Source organism: Protopterus annectens, chromosome 10.part0, assembly GCF_019279795.1.
Source record: "Protopterus annectens isolate FY-2018-M chromosome 10.part0, PAN1.0, whole genome shotgun sequence".
In the NCBI taxonomy this organism is placed as follows: Eukaryota; Metazoa; Chordata; order Ceratodontiformes; family Protopteridae; genus Protopterus; species Protopterus annectens.
This window is the reverse complement of record NC_056744.1, coordinates 112,365,700-112,389,669: the sequence shown is the minus strand read 5'-3', so window position 1 is coordinate 112,389,669 and position 23,970 is coordinate 112,365,700.

Genomic DNA, 23,970 nt, shown 5'->3' with positions numbered 1-23,970 from the left:
TTATATTCAGCTTTATAAAAGTACCAAGTAACATGCTGAAAGTAGCAATTTCTGTGATACCCCCACTTGTAAAAATATTTCTTATCCAACAAAGACCTACTGCCTGAGAACAACTATCTACTTGTTTCATGGGGAAAACATGATCAAAGTAAAAAATGAACAGCAAACAAGAAACAAGCTCAAGATAAATTGCTTAAAGGATTACTGCACAGGTTATGGACAGCACATGATAGACTGGCATTCTGTTAGTTTACTGGTAAAGCCTGCAAAGATGACTGCAAATCTCCAACAAATGTAATGACCTTCTGAAAATACTGTAATCCTGTCCTTTATTACAAATACTGTCATATGCATTTCAATACCTAAGGCTTGTACATTATCTAGTTATGTAAATATTCTCTACATGGCAACAACAAAAAGGCTTTCAGTGTTGGTAATTATTTAACAGTATGCATATACTTGCATCTTACAATCTCAGACAAGTTACCTGATGGTCATTAAAGCACTGCTACTTAAACACAGAGCAACAGGACACTGCGACAGCATGCATTTTCTGAATAATAAGAAGTATAAATCAACAGTATAAAAATATGACAGAAAACCAGAACATTCTGCAAAATCAAGGACAGATGAAAAGCCACTGCCATACTTGTGTATACCTTGGATGGGGGAATACTCTGCACACTTATAAGCTAACAAGCCACTCAATAAACCGTTAAAAACTGGTTTGTTGATTCAACTTTTTAATGATAAAAATAAAATCAATGATACAATGACAAAATATCTCCGTACTAAGCGCTTTCACCCAACATCATATAGGGCATCTTCAGAGTACAAATTCTTTAAAATGAAAGCCATCCTTTATATACTTTGAATTAAATAGATAAATTAATTAATTGTGTAATTGTATAATTGTATAATTGCATAGTTAGTACTGAAGAAACACTGAAATACATCTAAACCCCAAAACAAATGTCCAATACTGTGAACAATAAGTAAAACATAACTGTTGTTTTTCAGATAATTATTTGATGAACAGTAAATAGATAGAAAAGGTTAAACAAAAATTAAAAATTAAAAAAAAGATTCAAAAGTAAATAGCAGTCACAAAAGTGCAAAAATCTCACAAGGTTTAAATATAATATACACATACTTGAATGTGAATATGATAATGTGTAGTACTACTACAATACTTCTACATTAGTACTTTCTTAATATATTTAATGTGTGAATTCATATTCTTGTAAATAAATAAATAAATAGCAAATATTCAATAGTGAACTGTTCCAATACTGGATACCTGTTCTAAAAAGTATTAAATTGTATATATAATAGTAATACTAATATATTGTGTATAAATATGTACTAAAATTTTAAAAATATTTAAAAATATTTAAAATTTATAATATTTAAAATTTGTTAAAATCATACTTAAATGAAATATGATTTTAATTTAAGTACACTAGAAATAGAAACATAGTCATTAATGCCTGGCAAAGTACAGGCATTCAGCCTAAGTTGCCAAAGGCATTCCTTAGCTTCCAGAATAACTTTTTCATCACCTCCCTTCTGCACATTATGTGGCATTCTGTCAATAATAAAAAAATAAGAATCTCTTAAAATTTGAACATTTAACACTGTGGTTGTATAAGGCACTGGTATTTTTATGTGTTTTGATGTCTCTGACATATTCTTCTATACGTACTCTAAGCTTCCTGATTGTTTTGCCAACATAAAATGCTTGGCATGTGGAACAAGTCGCTACGTATACAACCATAGTTGAATTGCAATTACAGCGGCCTGGACATCTGATTGTTTTGCCAAAGTTTGTTATAGCAACGTATGGGCCATCATTAATGTATTTACAAATCTGGCATGCTCCGCATTTACTCATTCTTGACCTTTTGAAATTGTTAATGTTGGTACTAGTTTCAAAAATGTCTTTAAGGTTTCTACCTCTACTGTAGTATTTATGTTGGCAAAACAATCAGGAAGCTTAGAGTGCATATAGGAGAACATGTCAGAGACATCAAAACACATAAAAATACCAGTGCCTTACACAACCACAGTGTTAAATGTTCAAATTTTAAGAGATTCTTATTTTTTATTATTGACAGAATGCCACATAATATGCAGAAGGGAGGTGACGAAAAAGTTATTCTGGAAGCTAAGGAATGCCTTTGGCAACTTAGGCTGAATGCCTGTACTTTGCCAGGCATTAATGACTATGTTTCTATTCCTAGTGTACTTAAATTAAAATCATATTTCATTTAAGTATGATTTTTAACAAATTTTAAATATTACAAATTTTAAATATTTTTAAATATTTTTAAAATTTTAGTACATATTTATACACAATATATTATTATTACTATTATATTTACAATTTAATACTTTTTAGAACAGATATCCAGTATAGGAACAGTTTACTATTGAATATTTGCTATTTATTTATTTATTTACAAGTATATAAATTCACACATTAAATATATTAAGAAAGTACTAATGTAGAAGTATTGTAGTAGTACTACACATTATCATATTCATATTCAAGTATGTGTATATTATATTTAAACCTTGTGAGATTTTTGCACTTTTGTGACTGCTGTTTCCTTTTGAATCTTTTTTAATTTTTGTTTAACCTTTTCTACCTATTTACTGTTCATCAAATAATTATCTGAAAAACAACAGTTATGTTTCATTTATTGTTCACAGTATTGGACATTTGTTTTGGGGTTTAGACATATTTCAGTGTTTCTTCAGTACTAACTATGCAATTATACAATTATACAATTACACAATTAATTAATTTATCTATTTAATTCAAAGTATATAAAGGATGGCTTTCATTTTAAAGAATTTGTACTCTGAAGATGCCCTATATGATGTTGGGTGAAAGCGCTTAGTACGGAGATATTTTGTCATTGTATCATTGATTTTATTTTTATCATTAAAAAGTTGAATCAACAAACCAGTTTTAACGGTTTATTGAGTGGCTTGTTAGCTTACCAGTTGTTCAACTATATATTTATTTTTTTTGTTTTTCAGTCTCTCAGTTTCTGTTTCTATTCTGGTTGGTTGGTATTACTGTTTTCATTTTATTTTTTACGTTGTGCACACAAATATCTGGTTTGTGACACTTATATGTTGTTGAGAGCCATCTGGTTGGAAGTTTAAGCATTGGGGACAGTTCCGAATTGATTACTGCTATTTGGATCAAAATGGATCGTTTAATTTTGGAACATATTGAATTAACACAAAAACTTATTAAGACTCTACATGATAGAATGCAGAAGAGCCCGGTCACAAAAGAGATCATAGTATCCGATTCACAGGAGCAGCTTTATACCTTGCATTCTACTCCTAACACCAGTTTCAATAGACCGCCAGCTAGTAATCGTTCCAGGAGTCCGACTAGTGGAGGAGTCAACACAGGAAGTGACACTCGAGTTGACCCACGCTGTAACTCCACGCAGAACACTAGGGGCGGACAGAATGGAGGTACGCTAGATGCAGCAGTAGGAAACAAAACCAAATACACAGAACTTAAACATTTTTTAGCAGCTCCTTCATTGTATGACCGACAGCATTTGAAGGGTAGACATATGGGAAGTCTTAATACACAATTCAAGGAGTTTGAACGTTTGTTACGGACCTACAAGTCAATTCAAATGGATAATGCATTTCTTGAAAGATCCGTGGAACTGGGACAAGTACCAAAAGGACTATGTGTTTTCAAACTACCTTATGGTTTCAAAGAAGGTACTGTTTTATTTGATGAGCTAACTGAATTATTTGACAAAACTGGACTGGAACTTTTAAAGCTTGTTATACGTAATAACAATCATAAATTGGTATCTTTAAATGAACAACTGTGTTTGTTAGACAAAAGTATAAAACAGGATTTGTTATATGAACACAACAAGTTTCGTTTAGAAAACATTTTTAAAGATATGGACAAATTTGTTAACAAAGGGTTAGACATTAAAAATCACAAACTTAGTAGAGACACTTCTGATTATAAGAATAAAAAGGTTTACACTCATTTTAAAGAATACAGGAACATGAAACGTAACATTACAACTACTGAGGTTGGTTCTGGTAGAGAAGTGAATAGAGCCCCTCCTAATGAGATATCAAATAGAGTTGAAAACAATTTTGAAGAGGAAGGCCAGGGTTTTTTTTAGAAGAACCATCTCTCAGGAGATCAGAATGGATACGAGAGCGTTATGGCAGTCACAATTGTCAGCAGAGCAGAAATTACAACAGAACAGTACAGAGAGCCAATTCTTGGCGCATATAAGTTCATGCTTTGCATTAGATCAAACTGATGAAAATTATTTTAATACACCAGATTACGCCCTTCAGTTGCTAGACATTAATTGTACTAACATATTAAAGAATGGACATCGAACATTTGATTTTGGAACAGCCGAAATTTCTGGCAGCATAGACAGTGACAACTATTGTTCCATTGTTACTGAAGGGGGTTTTAGTTTATACAATTTTACAGATAAAAAGTCTGACAAGGATTATTTAGCCCTATTTAGAAGAGGTTTTACTTTTGTGCCTTCTTTTAAATTAGACATAGGCAAACTGTTAATTAATTTAAAATTGTACACTAGAATATTGAATTTAAAAATCTTTTTTTCAAATAACACTAATTACATTTGTGATTCCGGTAACTTTACTATAAAACACAGTAGTACATTTATACCCCCACAGAATTGTATGATTCATGTTTTTGAAACACTATGTGAAGTTCAGATTAGGAGATTACTAACCAAAAAAACATACAATATGCAAAACTTGACCTCAGGGGAAGTATTTTGCTTGAGAGAACTACGTCAGGCAACTACAGAATTATGAAACCAGACAAAGGAGGGGGTGTAGTTATAATGACAAATACAGATTACTACAACAAGATGACCAACATGTTGGGTGACAGTAACACCTACGAAAAAGTAAGTAAAAGTGAAATGTATAGAGCATACACCAAGATTGATTAGTTATTATATGAATATTTAATGGATGGAATTATTAACAAGGATGAGTTTTCTTATTTATCAGTCGAGTTTCCAGTTATTCCATCCATTTTCGGAATTTCCAAAATACACAAGAATACACATAACCCCCCATTTTGTCCTATTGTTTCTGCAAAGGGATCCAATACAGAGGCTATTGGTGCATATATAGATTTTCATTGTAAGGAGACAATTAGCAAACTTCCACATGTGTTAAAGGATTCCTGGCACTGTCTAGAATTGATAAGACAAAGCAATGAAAGAATTGGGCCTAACATTTTTATGGCTACAATAGATGTAGTGAATTTATTCACAGTAATTCCACATATAGAAGGTTTGGAAATGTTTGAGGCTACTCTATTAAAATTTAGTGGTATGGAAGGCTCAAAATGTAGATTCTTGACAGAATTGATGGAAATTGTTCTTGAAAACAACTTTTTATACATGAATGAAGAATATTGTAGACAAAAAAACTGGTGTGGCCATGGGAGCAAGATGTGCCCCAATATATGCAAACTTGGTCTTAACACACTGGAAGACAGAGCACGTTTTTACATCCCCTTTTTGGAATAAAATTGTTGTTTATTTAAGATATTTGGATGATATACTAATTGTTTGGAAGGGAAGTAAGGACAAATTTGCTGAATTTGTAGAATATGTGGGTAAGACGTCTAGTTTTCTAAAATTCACTAATCAAATTTATAACAATGATTGTGCATTTTTGGATATAGTTTTCTCATTCCAGAACAGCAACATACAATCCAATATTTTCAGGAAAAATACTTTTTCAAATTCCTTTTTACATTTTGACAGCTGTCACCCGTATTACCAAAAGAAAAATTTAGTTAAGGGCCAGATGGTGAGGCTGTCTAGAATTATTAGTAATGACGAAGTATTTAATTTTGAGATGGAAAAACTATTTAATATGTTTTTAGAAAGGGGTTATCCAAATGATTTAGTATTCAATATTAAGCAAGAGATTAATGTTAAAAGGTATTTATTGTATAGACCTAGCATTAAATTTGGTGTCAGCAATACAATGGAAGATAAAAAAGCTAAGTCTAGACAGGACACTTTTATATTACCATATACTGAAACATCTCCTGAAATTGCGAGCATTATTCATGAAATTTGGAACAGTGTTATTAGTAGCAATGGAGAATTATTAGAAGTGGTGGGTACATATCCGAAGATCACCTACAGTAGAGGTAGAAACCTTAAAGACATTTTTGAAACTAGTACCAACATTGACAATTTCAAAAGGTCAAGAATGAGTAAATGTGGAGCATGCCAAGTTTGTAAATACATTAATGATGGCCCATACGTTGCTATAACAAACTTTGGCAAAACAATCAGATGTCCAGGCCACTGTAATTGCAATTCAACTATGGTTGTATACGTAGCGACTTGTTCCACATGCCAAGCATTTTATGTTGGCAAAACAATCAGGAAGCTTAGAGTACGTATAGGAGAACATGTCAGAGACATCAAAACACATAAAAATACCAGTGCCTTATACAACCACAGTGTTAAATGTTCAAATTTTAAGAGATTCTTATTTTTTATTATTGACAAAATGCCACATAATGTGCAGAAGGGAGGTGACGAAAAAGTTATTCTGGAAGCTAAGGAATGCCTTTGGCAACTTAGGCTGAATACCTGTACTTTGCCAGGCATTAATGACTATGTTTCTATTTCAAGTGTACTTAAATTAAAACCATATTTCATTTATGTATGATTTTAACAAATTTTAAATATTACAAATTTAAAATATTTTTAAATATTTTTAAATATTTTTAAAATTTTAATACATATTTATACACAATATATTATTATTACTATTATATTTACAATGTAATACTTTTTAGAACAGATATCCAGTATTGGAAGAGTTTACTATTGAATATTTGCTATTTATTTATTTATTTACAAGTATATAAATTCACACATTAAATATATTAAGAAAGTGCTAATGTAGAAGTATTGTAGTAGTACTACACATTATCATATTCATATTCAAGTATGTGTATATTATATTTAAACCTTGTGAGATTTTTGCACTTTTGTGACTGCTGTTTACTTTTGAATCTTTTTTAATTTTTAATTTTTGTTTAACCTTTTCTATCTATTTACTGTTCATCAAATAATTATCTGAAAAACAACAGTTATGTTTTATTTATTGCTCACAGTATTGGACATTTGTTTTGGGGTTTAGACGTATTTCAGTGTTTCTTCAGTACTAACTATGCAATTATACAATTATACAATTACACAATTAATTAATTTATCTATTTAATTCAAAGTATATAAAGGATGGCTTTCATTTTAAAGAATTTGTACTCTGAAGATGCCCTATATGATGTTGGGTGAAAGCGCTTAGTACGGAGACATTTTGTCGTTGTATCATTGATTTTATTTTTATCATTAAAAAGTTGAATCAACAAACCAGTTTTTAACGTTTTATTGAGTGGCTTGTTAGCTTACCAGTCGTTCAACTATATATTTAGTACTCTGCACACTTACACTGCATAACTGCTCCTTGCCTTGCTTGGACACATCCAGAGTCACTACATGGGGGAGTGGGGTGCAACAAGTATGTCACAATTTGAAATGTCTCTGACTGATGGTGATGGCTCTGACACTCCTACCTCCCAACCTCAGAGCAAGAAATCTGGACAACGCCATACATAGAAGTGGGACAAAGGACAAAATAAGAACAATTTTTAAATATCGCTCTTATAAACTTAGAAAGATAATAGAATAGTAGTAGGTCTTGCATTACTATGAATTTTTGGAAGGATATGAAGTCTGAAACTCAAATGTCTTTCATTATTTTCTAACGTCAGTCTCTAAAGATTTGACACTAATTTGCCAGAAAACCACAGTTTTATGAAAAATGGATCAAACATGATGCAAAAATATAGAACTGACACATAATACAGCTGGAACCTGTCAAAGAAGGGACACTTTTTTAATATTAGTACTGTTAACTTGAGCAGCTGACAAAATAAGAGAATCTACATGCATTTCTGAAATAAAAGTAATCTATAATTCTGATCATTACAGTTATTTATAATTGTAAACCCTCCTATGTTTTCTTCCAAAATTGCCATTTTGTGGAGGGATTATTAGGGGGAGAGCAACATTTTGAACCAAAATTGGGGACAGTTGAGAGGTTTGGATATTCCTAATTCTATAAAGTGATTTATTTGCATGTACCTCTCAACCTCTTAATGCAGGAAATCTGGACAAGGCCAAATATATTGGGGGAACATACAAACAGTCTAAAAATTGCTCTTGTATAAACATAAGACAGTTGATAGAATAGCAGGTCTTGCTTTAGCATGCATTTTTCTGAATGTTACGAAGTCTGAAACTCAATGTCTGCCATTATTTAGTGACTTAATTCCTAAATGATTTGCCATTAAACCACAAATTTTATGAGGAACAAACCAAAAATAAGAAGCAAAAATCTATTCCTTCTGCAAAAATCTGGACAGTTGAGAGGTGTAGTTTAGCCGGGGCTGCCTTTGAGTTTGCTGCCCTTCCACCCTCACAAAATCATGGTCGAATGGAGCCTCCCCCCTGCAGCCATTCCAATGTCTCACTCCTTGATTATTTCACCAGATTTACCATAAACACTGTAATGTGCATACTGCTTTACTTCTGCGATGATTTGGATTTCATTTGAAAGCTTTATTTTGCATTTTACAGCACAAACACTAATAGACATCTGGTAAACAAAGCAATGCATTCTCACAGTGAAAATAGACTTACCATTAAAACTTGTCTGCCCTTAAAACTCACATTCATTGAAACAGCATTGAAACCCACATTCAAATAAAATACATTTTGCCAGTGGCAGAAAATGATTAACTTTGGGCTGTTTTCAAATCATCGGCCCTTCCACATAAAACATACATGTGCTCTTTGATAGACCTTCCTGATTGTATTAAATTACATTCCTCGTACAATACAGTACAGTTGTTAGAAGGCATTTTAAATTTATTGTTTTGAATATTTTTCCAGTAAACAATGAAACAAAATGCATGCACCAATAATGACAAAACTTCCCAGTTCAGAACATTTCCATCATAAAAGTCTACTCAAACTTCTGCAGTCCACCAGTATCAGTAAATATGCACAATCTTTGAAGAAGTAAAAGTTATCTAAATAATTCCACATTAAAGAGATCTGTAACTAATGAGGAGGTTGCTGCTAGCAAACAATTTTATATTTCATTGTTTCATCTACAAATAAAGTGCCTGCTGCCCTTGAGGAATAAATTGCCTATATTACATTAAAAAATGATAAGCTAGTAATACTGCAATAGGGAATGGATGGCAAACTGACAACAGGTTCATAGTTATTAGGTATTTTTGCCAAAAAGGACTGCAGCATCCACCCCCTTTACCACACAGTACAGTATTAGCAATGCATCTCCACACTGTGGGTGTAGAACCCACAGCCTTCTGCATCAAAAGCAAGTACACTACTGGTTGTGCTATTAACAATGCATGCCAGCTCAGCATAAGCAGCACTAAACTTCTGTTCCCCGGCAGCTCTCAGCTCCTTGTAAAATCTACTCGACACTCAGCTGTATCTCTGAACTTTGCAGCACAAGAAATCTGGAAAAAACAAAATGTATTGGGGGGGGGCAAAAGCCCCAAAAACCAAGGACACATTTTAAACATTGCTTATATAATGTTGGAAAGTTGCTAGAATAAAATTCTGTGATACTACCATATATTTCACTGCTAAATCTTGAACCCAGGACCCTGTGCAAAACAGTCAAAGCAAGATACCACTATGCCAAGTCAGCTGTTTTGTGAAAGATAGGAAACTTGAATGGCTACCATTTAGTGAATTCAGTTCTCTCCATAGCTGTCAACCTCTTAGCACAAAACCCTTGAACAAAGCCAATAATGGGGGAATACAACCCCCAAACATATTCAGTGAATTCAGTTCTCGCCATAGCTCTCAACCTCTTAGCAAAAATAATGTAGGCAAAGCCAGTAATGGGGGAATACAGCCCCCAAACATATTCAGTGAATTCAGTTCTCACCATAGCTCTCAAGCTTAGCACAAAAAACCTTGACAAACCCAATAATGGGGGAATACAGTCCCAAAAATAGGGACAATTTTCAAATATCCATATTATAAACTTAGAAAATTTCTAGAATAAAAGGTTTTGTGTTACCATGTACTTTCTGCAGAATATGAAGTCTGAAATTCTCCATTTTTATTTATTTAACATTTGTTAACCAGGAAAGTCTGACTTGCAACAAAAGCCAATTTTCAGAAGAGGCCCAGGGAGAAACAGTCCAGACACAAGTCACTGTAAGATGGGAGGACACCAGAGCACCTAGGGAAAACCTACACAAACACAAGGAGGACATGCAGACTCATTACAGAAGGCACCCCAACCAAGAATCAAACCAGAAAACCTGTAGCTGTCAGGCAACAATGCTACCATTGCACCATCAGCTATGTAAGACAGCAAAAATACAGAAACCACAGATTTTATGAAGAACAGAACACAACAAATATGAGGCAAAAATCTGCAATTTTTTAACGAATGGTGGTGGGTAGGGAATGCAGGCTGTTGTTACCTGCATCCAGGGTACAGGGTTCAAGACTGACTACCCACCACCATGCATCCTGAGTTCTCTCCAGCCACCAGTATATAGCAACTGGGGCAGGCATATCACACACACACACACTCTGAAAATAGCTTTTGTTTCATTTCCCTACCTGAAATGCTATTTCTTCCTGGGGAAGGTTTCCCCACGAGAGCAGGCTCCAGCCTGTGGACGTTGCAGTCCGGACGTCTTCTGTTCTGTGGAGCCATCACCACATAGACTTCTGGGCTGCAGGGCAGAGATGGCCTTTCCTCCCATCCAGACTGCTGACAAAGTAGTGTGGCATTCCCAATCTGTGCAATCATGCATGCGCGGAGTTCCAGGACTCGAGAAATATTTATTTTTTGTTCCTTTTTTTTCACAATTTTTTAAATTTTGTTTTTTGTCTTTTCACAGCTGGGGGGACTGCAGTCCTGCAGTCCTATAGCATGAGCCACCTCTGCCTCACCCCACATCTACTTGCTGAAGGGTCCCACCATTCTTTTCAGTTAGAGTTTACTCTGATGAAGGACCAGGGATGACCTGAGCAATAGGGATGATTTCAATGTATTTCTATGCAGAAGACACAAAGCAAAAATCTCTTTTCTGTCCTTAATCTCTTGTAACCCTGTCTTTGCATTAATATTGTCTTTAGAAGAGTCAAGGGGACAAAGACTCTAAATGCGTTTGTAGTGCCAATAATAACACCACTTCTGGTATATCCTTAATGTTTGACCACTTTTGAGTACTTTACTTGCATTTAAGTGTGTATATATTCTAATTTTCTCTAGGATTTCTCTTTAGAAGGATCTCTTTGTATTCTCAACTGGCAATTCCGTTGTCAGTCTAGTGCTAGTCAATTATCTAATTTTGGAATAATTCTCTGAAAATATTATCATTGTATTGGGGCAGTAAAACTAGACTGACCTTGAATGCAGCATGTTTCTGTTTTGAATTTTTGAAGGTGTCAGAAGACACCATTTAACATGGAATCATATTTATTGTTATCTATTTCAGGGTATTTGAATGGTGTCTGTTACAGTGTGGGAAGTATGTTTGTGAATTTTTGTAGAATGTTAGGGTAAGGCTATTTCTCCAGAGTTAGTATATTTAGAGGTACGTGGTTGTGGGGGTTCAGGGAGTCTTGTACCCTGCAAAAGCATTGTTTTTATATTTTATTTTATTTTTTCAGTAGATCAGGAGTTGTATTTTTGTCAGTAGCATGCGTTCTAATGAAATTACTTTTATCTGCATAATATAAACTTCTCATGTGAAATGTGTTTCTTGTTGAGGTTCTTAATGAAGGTGACTATACGCAATCTGTTCACACAGTTAGTTAATTCACATTATTGAAAACGCTGACAAGTCATTTAAGTAATTAAGCTTTCTATTCATTGACAATAAGCACCATCCACTGCAGATAAACTGGTTAAATTAGCAAACAACATCAACGAAACGCAACATTTGGACTTACCGAACAAATAATAAGAAAAACAGGGAAATAATTATACAGATTTGTCAGACTAATAAAATGCAAAATATTCTTTAAAGTTAAGTTTTCAAGAAGAAGGCAAACTGCCTTAGCTGTGATGTGGTTGGGAGATGCTAAGTGTCATTCACTTAAAGGTATTTTATGAGATAGATAAAACAGACTCAGAAAAAGTGACCCTTCTAAGGTCTCAGAATAAAGAGTAAATACTATTATCAATCCAAGTAGAACACATTGTACTAGTAAGCCAACTGTATCAATAAAGAAACTGTATAACATAAAGCCACAGGACCCATAATGTCACGCAACATTGGGCTAAGGCTGCAGGACATAATGAAACAAAACACAACAAAATAAACAAATAACTAGAGATCATAGGAAGGTTTTAAAACCTCTTGGCTCATGATAACACAAAACTAAACATAAATTAGTGTAAGGGCAACCATTATAATTGCTGATATAATAACATTTGATTTTATTTAAATAGTGTATACTACAAAGTTAAGTTAAAATAATTCATACTATTAAGTAAACTCGTGCAACAAACCTCATTTTGAAGCTAAATTTTGAAGGTATATTTGGAGATATTCCCAAAAATAAACAATGAAGTAAAAATGTGTTAATTGAAAAAAGCAGTACAGTGAAAATATTTTTTAAACATAATACATTATTGAATCTATGCCAATTGGTTACCAAGGAACACAAAAACAGGCACCCCCCCCCCTGGCTAATTCATAAACTCAAAATATGCAAATAAACAAATCATAGTGAGGTCTGTGGGTAGAATGAGAGATATTTGCATGTTTTACCTACTAGTCTTTGATTGTAATGGGATTTACTGATGAAGATCTGTCTAATACTCATGTCTCTAAATGCAAGCAGTGCATTGGGCAAGATCAGAGAACTTTGGGGTAGAGACGTTTCCCTTTATTCTCAAGATTATACTATCCCAGAGTTAGAATATTTAGAGATATAGTGTAGGGCTTGCCTCCATGCAAAATGATTGTTCTTTATTTCATAAAGCTGACATTGTCTCTTTTTGACTTTGCTTTTCCACTTTGTTAGCAATGCAGTGTATTTTGTTTTACAAATTACTATTAATCTGTGTAACGATGAGTCTGTAAACTCTCTAGCTTAGTCTTCCAAAACACAGATACTGGAGTATGAACACTTTAGCAATAAATCTTGATTTGGCATGAGTGGTACTTGGTTTACCCATATGGCTGGCATGATTTGACTGTGACAGTGAAGCTTAAGTGATCAAATTAGTAATTTCGACATGGGTAAACCAACATTACCCACACACAGGAGTAGGTTATTGCTATTATGCAGTGCTGTTATTTAAAAAATGTATATATTTCTAAATAACAGCACTGTATGTGCAAGTTTCTTGACAGACTATTCTTTTTCCATCATTTTCTGTGGTTAGAGATGGCTTCCTAGAGTACAGCACATGCACTGAACACAAAGGTGTGGATAACTATTCTTGCACCCAGGGATATTCCCTGATCTGGCAGTTTATGTCACATATGGAGTACTGCACTGCTTCAGTTCTGACCACAAATGCAACACTGCATTTATTTCTAAATGATAATATGCATTGAAAATCATTTGCGATCTGCTGAATCTGACACTTTGCACCCAGGGCACTTAACCTCTTCTCCCTATCCTAGCTATGCCTCTGCTCGGACATGTATGTACTGGCACCTGCATAGATCACTAGCTTTATGCAGATATCCTGTTCATTTTAAATTACAGTTTTAAAGGTTTTATGTCTCGCTTTGTTTTTTATTTGGTTTTATTTGCCTTTGGAGAGGTTGGAAGTTATTGTTAGGTAAATTTGTGTTGTTTTACTTGGTGGATCAAAGAACATGGCAACTGTAGATTTTATTTTAACAGCTACAGTTACCTGCACTTATTTCTGTAGGTAATGCTGAATTTATAGTGGCACACTGATTGCTCTGCTGATTCAGTGGGGTCTATGTCAATTAAACGAACACTTGAAATGTCGAACGTCATATGGTCAAGACCATATGCTCGACATTTCAAGTGTTTGAAGATTGACTTTTAATGGCGCCATATGGTGCAGAATGGGATAATTTCACTTTACTGCACTGAAGCGCGGTCTCGGAGTTGGTATATTTAAGTAGGGGGTGTGGGAGTGCAGGGGGGCTTGCCCCCTGCTCACACTGTTAAGGTATGTTTTTCTTTTTTTTTTTTGTTACATATTCGAACTTCCAAATATTAACCATATGGTCTCGAGCATATGGTATTCGACATTTTGGAAGTTTGAATATTTAACATAGACCAGATTCAATGTATATGCTTTTGAGTATAAATTATTGCTCATTGTATAATTCACAATGCACAGTGTGTAGGCCCCCAGTCATGAAATAAATCTTTCGTCTCAAGCCAGTAACAGCTCAAACTAAGTCCACAACTACAGTATCTAAATAAATCAGAATATCAAACTTGTGTGTCAAAAAGAAAAACATGCAGCTCAGATAGCCAGATAGCTATTGCTTTATTTAAAATGGCAGTAGGTTCCATGGGAGATATAATGCATCCAAAAATATAATTTTTGAATTATGACTTAGAATAGGCTGCACATGTATCCCTGCAGTCAGCTTCTTGGTACCCATTTGCATGTATCCTAAAATAAGGTTCATACTGATTTACACACCTTCCATGGGATGATAGGATACCTTCTAGAAAGGGTATGATGTGAGGGACTTGTCAGTTTAGCATGACAGATGCCTGAATGAATTGTATCAGATCCTGCATTTTCTCTTTATTTCACTTAACAACTAACTGCAACAAATCCAAAAGCACTTTATTTAGTGCTATAATAACATTTTCAAGTTTACTGATACCACTACTTTATCATTGTATGCTGGAGATTTGAGACTACTCTCTCACCTTGAAGCCATCTAATGTTGAGTTCTGATTTGGTAGGGCATAAAAGTACTCAGGGTCAAGTATGAGCACAGCACATTGACACCTGTGTCAGTTGCGTTGCTAAGGAGTTTGACATGTACCGTACTTTACCTGAAAGTCTAGCACCACAGTAGGAACACCAGGTACTAATCCAGTGTATCATTTATCTTGGAACCCTATTTTCTCCAGTATCCTAATGAAGAATACATGCACAATCCTTTCATGAACATTTTGAACATATCATCCATTAAAAATAAGGGGGTACTATGAAACCACTGCTTCAGTGAAGGTAGAACCCCAATTCCTAAGAGCACCTCATGTCATCCTCTCAGGTATGAATGTGACTTACTGATTTGATGTTAAATGAGGGACAGTCTGCAGTATCTTACTTGATAAGGATCTTGGACAAAGTTTAAGGTCATAAACCCTGATAAACACACACACACACACACACACACACACACACACACACACACACACACACATATATATATATATATATATATATATATATATATATATATATATATATTGGTCAATAACTTCTGTAGAAGGTGGTGTCATACCCTTCTTGAGAATTAGATAATGAAGGAAAAGAAAAAAGGGGTGATGAAGAGTTCTGTATTACTACATGTGGGTTGAGACTTTGACAGTGAGAGCCTGAGAGGTGGCAGCAGATGGCAGCCTGACCCAAACATTGACAGCTTCAAGCCATTGAACTTGCAGGACAGTGGTTTGTTGGTATTTTATTTGCTGCTCACTAGCTGTTGGAATTTTTTCAAAAACTTGAACTGGTAGGGTTTGAATTTTGGCAGAGTACAGGCGGGACCATTAATTTACCAAGCTTGGTTTTCCAGTTTTGCAGCACACAGTGTTTGTTGCTCTGGGTGAATTTGGATGTTGCCACCAATTTGGAGGGCTCTCCATTGCCTGAAGGAGTGATGAGTGCCTGTTTGTTTTTTTTTAATTGCAGTTGTTTTGAGTTTGTACTTTGTTACCATTCAAGCAAAGCCAATGACTTGGCCGCGTGCAGTATTTAATGCTGCATTCTATGGTTTCCATCTTGTGTTATCCTAGATGGTCTTGTGGTGCTGACTGGACCTTGAGGTTTCTCTGCTCTTTACAGAAGATTTATCACCCATTTGATGGTTGGAGACATCTGTTTGTTGGGCATAGAAGCCTGGCATTCAATCTTCAAGAGAGAGGATGATTTGAATCTGTATGATCTCACGTCTAAAGAACTGATTTAAATTTGCTTAACATTTTAGGACAATTTATATAATTATATTTTCTATTTACTTGTGGTTCATTTAACATGAATTGTTTTATTTTTCTTAGAAAGCCTCAGATAATTCATTTTTAATACTGTCTTCAGATTTCTTTATACATTTACATTTTTAATGTCGTATAGATTAATAAGCCTGAACTTGAGTATAATGCTAGGTCTGTTCTTACACTCAGAAAACAATTCTCTGGAACCTTGTCCTTAGCAAATTCATGAGATAACATTATACTACTTTAGAAACTGGGCCAGCAAGATTGCATGTACAAGTGCGGAGGTACTCACTAAATGTCTACCAAAAGAACAGAGATATCCCAAATGCAAACCACCCACACTCACCATTAAGCAAAAAGAAACCACTACACATATCAACACACACATGTGTTTCAACAAATAAGCCCCTAAAGCAAAACACATCAAATGTCTTGGTCATAAGTGACTCCATAGTGAGACATACAGATGTTCCCCTCACCAGATTAGACAAGGAGAAGGTCACGGTCAGCTGCCTATCAGGTGCCAGGATCCAACAAATCACACATGTAGTCGTCACTCAATAACAAGTACTGTTATGACTGTCATAGTTTATGTTGGAGTGAATGACTGAGACGTACCTCTCTGGACTATATGAAGAGAGACATGATGGAACTCTCTGATTATGTGTGCCAGACAGGTATGTACTTAGCCTTAAGCAGTATCCTACCCTCAGCCAGTATGATGCCACAATATAAATAAAAAAAATGATTGACTTCAACAACTGGCTTAGCTTCTGGTGTCAGCCTAGGGGGATCCCGTATCTGTCAGCCTGGGAGGATATGGCAGACAGACCACCCTGTTTTTCTAGAGATGGTCTGCACCTGCCCCCTAAGCTTTCAGATATTGGCAAAGGCCCTTGCCTCCCCCATAGTGCCCTTATTAGGCATTGTCAAAACAACAAATTTTCCAACATAATCTAATTGAGACAAACTCAGGGTCATGCTGCTTAATACTAGGAGTTTAAACACAAAACTGCACTCCCTGGAAGCACTGCTCACCTTGGAGGATGCTGTTGTCTGTGCAGTTACCAAGAAATGGTTCAAGGCCTCTGGGAGCACCCCAGCTGTGCAAGGATACAATGCCTTCCACACATTCAGACCTCAAAATGAGCGTAAAGGAACCAAAGATGGAAGAATATCCATCTTCATTAAAACTACATACACTTCGAGACTAGTCAAACAGCATGACTCTCTCAAACTATTCCATGTCTAGTTAACTATTGGGGAAGCACCATACCACATCATTTCTAGCTATATATCCTCTACCATGAACCAGGATATGCACACCACCTACCTCAATTTACTGGAATCCCTCACCATACAGCCCAACACCTTAGTCATGGGAGATTTCAACCATCCTTCCATAGACTGGTGGACATACATGAGCGAAAACATGCTCACCCAGAGGCTGTAGGAATTTGTTAACACAAATGCTCTGGAACAGATAGTATGCACTCCCACTAGGGGCTCTAATGTTCTGGACATAGTAGTCACCAACATCAGGGGCCGCTGTACTTCCACATGTGTGATGCCCTCCCTGGTTAGGTCAGACCACAAATCAGACTTGTTTGAAGTAACTACTGGAACTGACACCACAGAGGGAAAAAAATTATAAAAAAAACTTTACCAAAGCTAACTATAGCCTACTAAGCAATGGTATGATAAGCTTCATACCACCTGCAATCACATACATCAATAATTACTATGCAGAAGTGTTAGCAAATGATCTGTACAAACACTTAAGTGACTGCATAAACTCTGATGTACTTAACCAGATCAAAACCAGGTCTTCCCATAAAAACAAGCCACAGTGGTGGGCTTCAGGTATAAATAGATTATGTAACAAGAGGAAAAAAATGTTGCCCAAAAGCAAGAGGGATATCACTCTGCAGAGGAACAGTTCCCTCCTAAGCCTACACAAGAAAATCAGAACGCTTATAAAGTCTTCTAAAGCAAATTATGAAACTAAAATATTATCCCTAGCCAAGGATATTCATAAGACATTCTTTAACTTTGTCTAAGTCTGAAAGGGAATGCTCAGCTATATGCTGAACTGGTTGTAGATGGGATCACTCATACTATACCAGAAGAAATCACCAACCTGCTACCTGAAAGATTCAGTGCAAATTTCACCCCCCTATCCCTATCTACCACATCCCAAAGGATACCTGATACCAGCCCTCTGCTTATTATTTCTAGAGAACAGGTCATCTCTGTGTTTACCAAGGCCAAAAACATGGCCTCATTTGGACCAGATAATATCCAAGGTTGTTTACTAAACAATCTAAAACAAGACTTAACAGACCCACTTGGCATTCTCTTTAATCATAGCTTGAGAACTGGCTATGTTCCTGCAGAATGGAGAAAAGCAACAGTAATCCCCTGCACAAAGGGGTGCCATCAACTGACCCTGGGAACTACAGACCCATAAGCCTAAGCAGCCTCATCTACAAGGCTATGGAAAGGATTATCATAGACCTTGTCAACAAAGACATAAGGAACCTCCAAAAGCTAGATCCAACCCAGTTTGGCTTTGTTAAGGGTAGATCATGCTTATTTAACTTGGTAGACTTCTTTGAGAATGTCACCAAAGCCACAGACGAAGGTAAGATAGTGTAGACAGCCTATTTCAATCTTGCTAAGGCTTTTTACACAATTCCTCACTCTGGCATCATTGAGAAACTCTCCTAGCTAGGGATTAACCCTTACGTTACTAGATAGGTCGCCAGTTGGCTCACCAATAGAACACACACTGTCAAAATTGGTGACTCCACCTCAACCAGTAGACCTGTCACCAGTGGAATACCACAGGGATCTGTCCTGGGCTCCTTACTGTTTGGCATCTGTTTCTAAGAAGTCCAGGCTAATGTAGATGGCCTCTGGCTCACCAAGTTCACTGAAGATTACAAACTGGGAGCAACCACTGAATCTCCCAATGATGTCAACATATTACAAGAAGGGCTAACACAAACAAATAACTGGTGCTAAAGCCATGGTCTAAAACTAAATAAAAAATGCATTATTATTCCTGTTGGTAAAACAGAATTCCCTACAAATTACAATATTCACAGCACCCCCCTGACTTCCAACCCAGTGGTGTGAGACTTGGGAACACAGGTTGATAGCAATCTAAACTTCAACCACAAAGTTTCCACAGTGGTAAAGAAAGCCTTCTACTTAGCACACTTCATAAGCAAGTGTATAGCATCCAGGTCAAGTGATGTTATAACTCCACTGTACTTGACTCTCATCAGACCACTAATAGAGTATAATGCTCCCTTTTAATGTAGCTCACCAGACATCTGCAGCAGCTGGAGAGTCATCTGACTCAGATACTCTAAATGAAAATCTGCAAAAGCAACAGAGCCCTCCAAAGCAGACATCCAAGCAACCTCCACCCCCAACAGAAACCATGAAACCCATACTTCAGAAAACCAGTGTGCCATGCAATAACAGCACTGAAGGCAAAATAACATACCCAACGTACTAGTAATAGTTGATTCTATAGTCAGGCACACTGACGTCCCACTCACTAGGCTGAATAAGAAGGTTACTATTAGCTGCCTGTCGGGTGCCAGGATCCGCCACATAACACAAGCACTCAGGTCACTCCAGAACAAGAACAAATATGACTCTGTCATTGTCCATGTTAGTGTGAATGACCTGAGCTGTACCTCCCTGGACTATATGAAAAGAGACATGGAAGAGCTCTCTGATCACATAGCCCAGGCTGGTATGACCCTGAACCTGAGTAGCATCCTGCCCTCACCAAGAATGATACCACGGTATAAACAAAAAATTATCAATTTCAACAACTGGCTAAGTTTCTGGTGTCATTCAAAGGGGATCCAGTGTCTGTCTGCCTGGGATGACATGCTCGACAAGCCATGCTGCTTCACTAGAGACGGCTTGCACTTGTCACACTTAGGCTTTCGAATACTGGCCAAGGCTCTTGCCACCCCCATAGTGCCTTTTTTAGGCAAGGCTCAAAAGACAAACCCACCGCTGTCAATAGCACAAGTAACAAAAATCTGAGGGTAACACTACTCAATGCCAGAAGTCTAAACCTCAAAATGCACGCACTTGAAGCACTCCTCAGTATGGAGAAAATCAATATATGTGCAGTAACAGAAACCTGGTTTAAGGCTCCAGAGAGCACCCCAGCACTACCAGGCTACAACTCATACCATACATTTCAGCCACAGAACTCGGACTGAAATACAAAAGGTGTGAGAGTATCCATATTCATCAAGGATACCCATACCTACAGGTTAGTGGCACAGCACGATGCTTTAGAGATTATCCATGTGCAACTAACAATGGGCAAAACTGCAATTCAGATTGTAGCTTGCAACAGATCACCCACCATATCCCAGGACCCCCATTCCGCATTTCTGGAAACATTGGGTAACATAAAGGTCCTACCAAACACCCTAATATATGGTGATTTCAACTACCCAAACATTTTCTGGGAGAACTACTCAAGTACTAACTCCCTTGCCCAAAATTTCCTAGAATTTATAAACTCAAACACCCTGGAACAACTGCTCAACACTCCCACCAGAGGTGACAACATATTGGACCTGGTCATCACCAGCATGGACGACCGGTGTTCCACACCAGAGGTCAACCCCTCACTGGTTAGATCTGACCATAAACAAATCACTTTGGATATCCACATTCCGCCCCCACCCCCAGACAAGGACACCACCGTGAAAAACTTTTCAAAAGCAAACTTCACGTTACTTAAGATGGAGGTGGAAAGTTTCAAAGCTCCCATGCTAAAGGAAAACACTGTCCAAGCTGCAAAATCCTTTACTAATGCATTCTCTGGGCACCTACAAGAATGCATGGATTGTGCTATCCCAAGCAAAACCAAGACTCACTCCTCCACGAAAAGGAAACCAGTCTGGTGGACCCCTGCCATAAACAAGCTATACAATAGAAGGAGGAAACTAGTACAGAAAAGAGTAAAATTCCAAGAAGGGAAGACATCCCTGATCAGTAGCAGCAAGAAACTACGATCCCTCATAAAATCGTCCAAGGCGAGCTTTGAAAGAAAACTTGCCAAGGACTCCAAAGATAACCACAAGGCATTCTTTAGCTATGTCAAGAATCTAAGTGGCAATGCTCAGATCTGCTCGGAGTTAGTGCAGAATGGCACAAAATACACTGAACCAACCGATATTGCCAACATCCTGGCAGACAGGTTCAGTGCAAACTTCACCCCCCCTCTCACCCCCAGAAGGGCCCATAACCATACCAGAAGAATGTAGAGCCCCTGAAACCACAGACACTCAGGTTAAAATAGCCCTCTCCAAAGCCAAAAACACAGCATCAATGGGACCGGACGGTGTCCCAGGCTGCGTTCTACACGAGCTCAAAGACGAACTAACCCCTCACCTAAACACACTGTTCAAACTCAGCCTCTTCACAGGCTACGTACCCATAGAGTGGTGCACAGCAACGGTTATTCCGCTCCACAAAGGTGGAGCCACAACAGACCCTGGGAACTATCGCCCTATAAGCCTGACTAGCTTGGTCTGCAAGGCTATGGAACGCATCATCATGGAACTCATTGACGGAGACATTGGGAACCTCCAAACACTGGACCCTACCCAGTTCGGCTTTGTTAAGGGCAGATCATGCCTCCTAAACCTGGTGGACTTCTTTGAGACAGTTACCAAGGCTATAGATGAGGGAAAGGTGGTACACACAGTATACCTAGACCTCACTAAGGCGTTTGACACCATTCCCCATTCTGGTTTTATAGACAAGCTCACCAGCCTGAACATAAACCCCTATGTCACAAGATGGGTTGCCATTTGGCTCATGGACAGAACCCACATGGTGAGAGTTGTGGAAGCTAGGTCTGACTCTAAACCGGTTACAAGTAGTGTTCCCCAGGGCTCAGTCCTAGGACCCCTCCTGTTCGGTATATACTTCTCAGAGGTACAGACAAGCACAGAAGGACTATGGCTGACCAAGTTTGCAGACGACTGCAAACTAGGGGCTATAATTGACTCACCAGCTGACACAGACATCCTCTAAAAGGGTCTCACTGAGATGGATACCTGGTGTCAAAATTATGGCTTCAAGCCAAATGACAAAAAGTGCATAGTTATTCCCTTTGGAAATAGCAAAGTACATACAAACTACCACATAGGTGGTAGTCCCTAAATACGGAAAATGTAATAAGGGATCTGGGGACCCAAGTGGATAATAATCTCTCCTTTGATAAACACATTGCCAAAGTGGTTAGAAAATCCTTTTATGTGGCCCACCTAATCACAAAAGGTTTGCATCCAGATCAAAAGAGGTCATTTTGCCCCTCTACTCATCACTCATCAGACCCATCATAGAGTACAATGCCCCATTTGGGATGTACCTTACAAGACACCTGCAACAGCTGGAAAGACCACAGAAGTACCTCACCAAGAGGATCACTGGCCTCAAACAGATGCCCTATGCAGCTCGACTGAAGAAACTCCAACTGTACTCGGTTGCATACCACCTGCTCAGAGGTGATCTCTGCCTGACATACAAGGCCATGTCCAACCCAGAATTGATGGACATGCTCCACCTAAAGAACACCTTACCCCCTCGAGCCACATGATCTAGGGATCTAAACCTCACCACAACAATTAATAGGACGTGCTGGAGGGATAGATTCCTGTCCCAGAGACTTCCCATGCTTTGGAACAAGATTCCAATCTACATTAGGCAGAGCTCCTCATTAGCACTCTTCAAGAGAAACCTTGACGACTGGATGGGAAACAGAAACTTTACCCCGGGGATCACTTCAGTGGCTCTGCTGGATAAAGGCACAGGGAACTAATCTAACGGGGTGGTGAAAGCCAACACATTCTGGCTAGGCTTATAAATGCCTTTGCGCAGATAGCCTAGTACCTACCTATGAACCTATGAACATTTCTCACTAAGAAAATACAGGGACTGCAAACCATGACCTCTGTGGACAGGTTGAAAGCCCTGTCACTTTACTCTGTATATTATAGGCTGCTGAGAAGTGACTTTTGCCAGGCCTTTAGGACAATGCCCAACCCAGCCCTACTGGAAATGCTGCACATCCTCAAGTCAAATGGTGCAAGAGTCACTCGATCTAAGGATCTCAACCTAGCTTGTGACATTAACGGAACATGCTGGATCACAGGATCATAGGAGATTACTAAGCTATCGACCCGGAGGTCCTTTTAAGCCTAGCTGTTTCATCCCAATGTAATACCATAAAAATGCTAGTCAATACCCAAGATTGCATTTAGTGATGACTGCCCATGTCCATGAGTGTTGTGAGCACTATCCCTGGTAAGAATTTATGGTGCCCCATCCACACGTCCAGGTTCCTCTAGAACAGTGTCATAGAGGTACTCTGTTTCACATGAATTGGTGGCCTGTTCCAAAGATGTGTCAGTCTCTGGGAGATAAATCTGTCCCTCCAGCATGTCCCATTTAAGTCCTAGGCCATATTTAGGTCCCTGGAATGGGTTGCCCTAGTCCTGTTTGATTTACTTATTTGCAGCAAGTTCATTAGGTTGGGTCTTGGATTGCTCTGTAAGCTAGCATAAGT